Here is a 7,126-nt window from a genome sequence, read left to right on the forward strand (position 1 = left end):
GTTGTTTGATTACGGAGAGGATTCAATATTGGCAGTCAAATAGAAAACTTATATTCTTTTTGATTGGCTGCCCAGTGTGGACGTTTTCAGCTCAGATCCAATTACCTCAGCAGATTTTTTTTTAAGATCAATTTTATAGCAAGAGAAATATTTTTTTACAGCAAGTTATCTTTATGTTCCCTTTAGTGCTTCTCTCTCTCTCTGTGAGTCACTCAGCACATGTCATTTCCTCAGGTGCGCGCTCGCAGAAAGTCTCGTCCTGCTGCATTCCTCAAAGCCTCGGCTTGTGTTCAGTGAGTCTCGGTGTTGAAATGTCAACAGGACTGAAACGCTCTACGCTCTATGTGGGCTCGCCGCCGTAGCCGGTACGGCGTCAACAGCGCCGCCTGCAGGCTCTTTCGATCCGGTGGTATAAATACTATGTCGTAACCGTCAGAGATATATTTTTTTTTAATCGCTCTTTTAGGCAGAATGTTGTTGCAGTTTGCACATCGGAGCTGTTCTGTCTGTCTCTCTCTGTGTGTGTTTGTGTGTGTGTGTCTGTGCCAGTGAGGCAGTAAAAGCAGCAGGTGGATTGCCTGTACGATATGAGACTCCATTTGCCAGCGATACCGGTTGTGCCAATGCAGAAAAACAAAAACAAAAAAAAATCAAATGTAGAATTGCTTGACAGCATTGTAAATTTTTATTTTTTTTTTCGTCTTTTTGTCAATGCAATTCCCTCTCCTTCATAACTGCCGAGCGTGCTCTGCTCCGGTCGCAGTGCTCACTGAGGCGTCGTTTAATCTCAGCGCAGCTTCTGCGATGTCAACAAGTGTTTGCTCTTAAAAAAAAGCAAAGAAAAAAAGAAAAAAAGAAAGACAAAATCACCAGCAGCTCAGAGAGACAGGTGTGCGTTTGTTCACTCGTCACTCGTCTTTTATTGCTTTTATCCGCATCCTGTATCTGTATCCTTGTAAAAAAAAAAACTGCGATTTTACTGGCAATGAAAAAACCAACATGGATTCTGATTGAATTATTAGAAAAAAAAGCAGAGTCTGCACTATTAAGTAAGTGTACAGTACTAGGCCTGTGTGTGTGTGTATGTGTCCGCAGACCTTACAGCGGTGTCTCAGATAGAGTGACCTTAATGCATACGTGTCAAACTCAAGGCCCGGGGCCCAAATACGGCCCGCCAAGCCATTTTGTGTGGCCCGCGGGAGCTTAAAAAGTATTTATTAAAGTCCATGCAGCAGAGTTTATCAACCTATGGAATTAAACACAGCAATGAACAATATTTGTAGCTTGAATAAATAATAATCAATTGCAGATACATGTATTCGTCTGTTATGGAGGAGCTACATCTAAACCAGACTCTATTCGGTTTGTATCAAAGTCTGAATGACTTTTATTTTAAAATATTGCCATATTACCGTCAAATAAAGAAAGTTTTTTTTTTTTGAATGAAGTAAATTAGAATTTTCTTTTCAATTTTTCACTGTGTCCCACTGCGGGCTCGGTACCAAAGGTCCTATGGACTGGTACTGGTCCGCGAACCGGCAGTTGGGGACCCCATGATCTATACAGTGTTCCGTTTAAAACCGGCCCTTCAACAGGATGATGTGCCCCCCCTGGTGAAAATGAGTTTGACACCCCTGCCTTAATGCCATAAAAGTGCCGCACTCGGATAGTTTAAGTATAACCCACTGAAGTTTGCACTCGGTTTCGTTATTTTCAGCTTGGGCACAAAGGGCGCTGGAGAGAGCAGCAGCAGCATCAGAGGGGAGTTAAAGCAAACAGTTGTGTTCTCTCAGTGCCCAAGAAGGAGGGTCTGCCTTTGTGCATGCGCTGGTACTGTTGTTTTTTTTAATTAGGAGATATGATCATGTGACGCATGCAGAATACATCACCCGCTGCCTGCTCACTTTTCAATCCGTGCTTTTCAGCCCCATTTTTGATAAAAGACGCGTTTGCATTTGAATTTGAATCGCGTTTTTTTCCCCCCCACTATTTTCTTATATAGACATACGCGTTTTTTTCCCCCCACTATTTTCTTATATAGACATATTAACTCATTCTTTCATTCTTCCATTCATCTTCCGCTGCTCCAGCACCATTAGTCAGGCTTGAGCCAATCAAAGAGTGACAGGGCGATGGCAGTGTAAAAGCCCGGGCAGGTTGAGTCTATCCCAGGAAGCAGTGGTTCTCAATTATTTTTTTGTCATGAAACGTTTTCACGCACCCCCAAATTTAAATACTCTTGAAAACCCGATAATGTGTATTTTCTTATCTGTTCAAACCACTGTATGGGTTTCTGCCCCCTAGTGACTGGAGGCTTGTTTTTTCAATCAATAAAGTCACAATCTTTCTAGTCCTGGTAAACATTTGCTTGAAGTTTCAGACCTCATCACTGATACACAGCCAATTTCCCATAGTGCATCAGTACAGGAATCTTTCTGCAGTCTGTAAAACACTTACACGCTGATATCCGTATTATCTTTGTACAGAACAGAGCTGATGTCTGGATAACCCGACGAGGCTAATTATTGTAGCTACAGACGACCTTGTCAATTGTCAAACCCGTGTGCCGTTTCCCTTTTAGCTTGAAATTAAACTCCACCATTGCACCGTACGTAATAAGTGTTCAGCAGCTCTCAACACTTTGAAAATGATTTTGGCCTTGTTGAAATTCTAGAGAAAAAAAACCCATTTACCGTTAGGGAATAATTTAGCAAAACGACCCTGTTGTCTTTAATCCGAACAATATCTTAGTCAAGAAAGGTGCGACAAATGTGATCGCTGTTCTCCGACATTCAAAACAGCCTGAGTGAAGCCTTCCGTGTTTGTTTCTTATCTCCTCTGCTTTTATCCCTAATGCTTGCTTTGTGCTCTGAGATAGAGCATTAAGTAGCGTCAACTGCCTAGACCTTGATATTCAGCACATTTAGTGAGACACTCAGGGAGTCAGTGCAGGCAAGCAATCAATGCTTAAGACTGAACCTTATTATCCCAAATGGACGTATGAAGAATCCTTGTACCTCTGTAGTGCTCGTGTATAGTACACTACAAGGGAAATGGATTGTAGCTCATTTCACACCTGCTGATAAGTGTTGTATAAAACGACCCTCCGGCCCTTCAGGAGCATGAGCATGAGCAGGTGCGATCCTGACAAAAGGGCAAGAGTAAAGTGTTTCTACATAGGCGATTGTACTGAGGGACTTACGTATCTTATGTCCTACATGACCGCCTCGCAATCCACTTTAAAGTCCGCACACTGAAGAAAGAACACCAGCGTTTAAAATCCGGTGATATTTAGTTACTTAAGTAACTAAATACTTTACTTACTTAGTTACTTAAGTAACTAAATAACGAAAAAGTCCAAATAAATAGCTACAATATGTTAGAAATTATAGAATTTTTCTACTTAGATTGTCAACCTTTAGCGTAAAAAAACACTACAGTAAGAGAGTAAGAGTGGTGTGATTGGTTAGTCCAGTTAAAAAAATCTTACAACCCCCCACCCCAAAATTGCATTTTTTTTTGTAACCTTAAGCCTGTCCATTTTATGCTAGCATTGCCAATTTGCCATTGGCAATTAAACATATTGACCTCCTTTGCAACATTATCCCTTTCGTGCATGACGGTCACTACAGTGGACAGCTATTAAAATGTCATTTTCTATGATAAGAATAGGTTTTTGATGGCAGTGTTGCATATAAGCCTCTACAGTGGATGCCTGAGAATCACCCAACACTGCCATACAGTGGTCAGCCTTTGCAACTGCAGAATAATTGTGTCCACATTCAAAAAGAAAATTTGGTGTATAAAAACAGAACCAAATTGTTTTTAGCCAGTCTCCTGTTAAACCATTACAGCATTGGACAATATGCTGCGTTACGTTTTATTACATCCACATCCCCCTAGGGGGGGACGCCCCCCACTTTTGGAACTTACTGGCTAGTCTAAGTTATGGGGCTTAGGCCTGTGCTGCAGTTTATTTACACAAGGTTTATGTGAACCATTTTTAAGTAACATTAAGCTCCCAGTCCTACTCGTTAATCACAAATGAGGATTATTTTAATGGTCACGTCTTCAAATAGTCTCTTTGGATCCAAGTCAAAGCACATAGGTGCTTTGACTGTGAAAAGTGCTTGTGTATGTTCCGTTGAATTCTGACGAGGCACATTTGAGACCTCTCTGATGGTTACGTTGGGCACAGACCGGCCATTAAAATACCACCCACCTGATTCAGCCACAACAAAACAAGTCCTCATGAAGTGCATCTAAATGACTGCAGATCCTCAGGACAAGAAAGACTCGTATGGTACACAAAATTACATTATTGATTAAGTCATATTTAGGGTTGTCCGATAATACGTTCTTGCTGATATCCGATATGCCGAAAGTACGGAAAGTGTTAGAGGAGGGAAAAAGGCGTTTTTGAGAAGCTGGGTTGAGAGCACCGAAGGAGTTTAGAACAAGTTACTGCCGTTGTGTTTCAATAAAAGTTCTTCAGAGCACTGAGGCATCTGACTGGTCTGTCGCCGGGGCAATAAACTATTTTTAGAGCACACATCATTTGGTAAAAAAACCAGGCATTGCTTTATCGGGTTTTCAACATCAGAAGAAAAACCGATACCGATTCTTACAGATATCGCAAGTTATGCTAATATCGGGCCGATAATATCATTCAACAAAGATTTGAGTATTTTATTACTATTTAGCAGAGGTGGGACCAAGTCATTGCTTTGCAAGTCACAAGCAAGTCTCAAGTCTTTGCACTCAAGTCCGAATCAAGTCTCAAGTCAAAATAGGCAAAGTCCGTGTCGAATCCAGGTCAAGACTGGAAAGTGTCAAGTCAAGTCCCAAGTCCTGCTGTTTCTGTTTCGATCCCTTTCGAGTCCTTCCACTCACTGCCACTCGTTTTTTGTTGACCATATTGTAGTTTTTAAAATCCGAACAACACGATCTTTTGTATCATTTTCTCTAACCCGCGCATTGTTCGACAGCTCTTTCTCATTGGTTGGCCCGCAATTTGATTGGCTCGATATTATCGCGTCAAAACAACGTGGGTCTAATTTGATTGGATGTTGTGCCAACAGCACATACAATGAGAGATACAGAGCGCTCCTCAATAACTTACTTTATAATCTTCGGGTTTTGGAGAAAGTATCAAGTCTTGTCGAGTCAAAGGGCTCGAGTCCAAGTGAAGTCACGGGTCATTGTGATGATGATGTTAAAGTCCAAGTCGAGTTCCAAGTCTCTTTACATTTTGTCAAGTCGAGTCGAAAGTCATCAAATTGATGACTCGAGTCCGAGTCATGCGACTCGAGTCCACACCTCTGCTATTTAGTATCTGTGCAAAAATTTTAGGTTTCAGGGAAAAATCTGCGTCCTTTACCGTATGTCTCCCAACATTAGTATTATATCTTTTGTTATGAACTAATCTCTCCTTATTACAAATAATCTGTTCCAGACCGTTTTGGGGAAATATATTTTTGTATTCTGCTCTCCTGTAGTGAATATGCTAATGAAGGTGTACAGAAAAAACGTGTTTCCGTGCAACAAGTGTGTTGTTGTTGGCTGAGAATAAATACTTCAACCAGCAAAGAACGATGTTCCTTATGACACTTTGAATCAGTAGTTCTCTGATAAATGACCAGCGACACAAGGTCACCTTGACTATGCAGCCAACACCAATGGATGTTGCACCATACTTGTGTGTGTGTGTGTGTGTGTGTCAGAGCCAGTATTTGTTTCTAAGATAAATGGGCCATATTATTCAGTATTGCTGAATTTTATTTCAAGTGTGTCCCTGCAGGATATTGAGTGGATCTGCTGTCTTTGTGTATGTGTGTGTGTGTTCATATACAGTGTGAAACTCCTTCCCGAGGTAACTAGGTGTCTAAACTGCCTGCCTGAATTGTTAAACCACCCGGGCTCCTCTCATTCCTTTACTCCGACAGCTAATGATCATGACACATTCACTGTCAAGTGACTATGTTGAGCTAATTGAAAAAAAAAGTCAGGGAGCTCAGCAGCTCACACAACCTGCAGGTGTACAGTAAAAGGGAGGGTGCCTGGCGTTGGTGTCACTTAACGTCTTTTGCAGGTTTGTTGCACATTACTTACACCTTGACGAAAGCAATGTCAACAGTGGTGGTTCGCCACCAAAGTGATCATATCTATACTCAAGATCTGCATCCTTTATTAGTAACTCCAGTTTTCTCCATGTACAAATCAATGTTGGAGAGAAAAAAAAAAGGCTGCAAAGAACACGGTTAAACTCGAAATTAATTGACCATCCACAACATGTTGTCATCTGCATATAAACAAAAAAGAATATGTACTTTCATTTTCACTTGCCAAGTAGCAAGTAGCAATTCATTCGTGTTTATTTTTCTTATCTTTTAGTAAATAAATGCATTCATCCGGTGGTTGAAATACACTAAACTATAACAGAACTAAAAAAAAAAGAAGAGAAAAAATTATCATTACTCAATTCAAGTAGGCAGAGTTTTGCCACTTTTTGTCTGAAGTATTATGCAAGCACCAAGTATGTGTGGGCTTAGAGAGGAAGAAAAACAAACTAATATAATGTGATTGTTCTCAACTGATTTAACAAAACTGTTTTTTTAAGGTATGATTGGTTGTCTCCAACTGACCCTGTACCAGTGGGCTTATTTTACTGGACCAACCGCAGCAGATTTGTCGGTTACATATTGTACAGCGTAAGATTAAATCAGAAATGACCAAACAATAAATAAGAAACAAATACACAAGTCTTTTCTACAGAGATAAAGCATTTTTGTTTTTTGAATCCAGCAGCTTTTTTTTCACAGTGGTTGAAGCCAACATTTTGCCAACGAGATCTATCTTAAACTGAGGTGGGTGTCCGCCTACGCTGCCTTTGCAAAAGGACGAGATGGTTATGTGTTCATCTAACCGTAGAACCACAGAGTCCAAGTTAGCTAAGGATAATGGGAGCAAGGCGATGTGAGGGAATAAAGAGGGATAGAGGGAGAGATCGATACACATCTAGATAGACAAACTGATAAATGGATAGATAGATAGACAGATAGATAGATAGATAGATGGATAGATAGATAGATGGATAGATAGATAGATGGATAGATAGATAGATGGA

General features: G+C 40.6%; 1 protein-coding gene across 1 annotated transcript in view; it reads left to right on the forward strand.

The window, feature by feature from the left end:
• pde2a (phosphodiesterase 2A) overlaps nt 1-7,126 on the forward strand; it is a 101,648-nt gene that overhangs the window by 1,036 nt on the left and 93,486 nt on the right. The gene's annotated exons all lie outside the window — the stretch shown is intronic.

Source organism: Cynoglossus semilaevis, chromosome 4 (genome assembly GCF_000523025.1).
Source record: "Cynoglossus semilaevis isolate Cse_v1.0 chromosome 4, Cse_v1.0, whole genome shotgun sequence".
NCBI classification, from domain to species: domain Eukaryota; kingdom Metazoa; phylum Chordata; class Actinopteri; order Pleuronectiformes; family Cynoglossidae; genus Cynoglossus; species Cynoglossus semilaevis.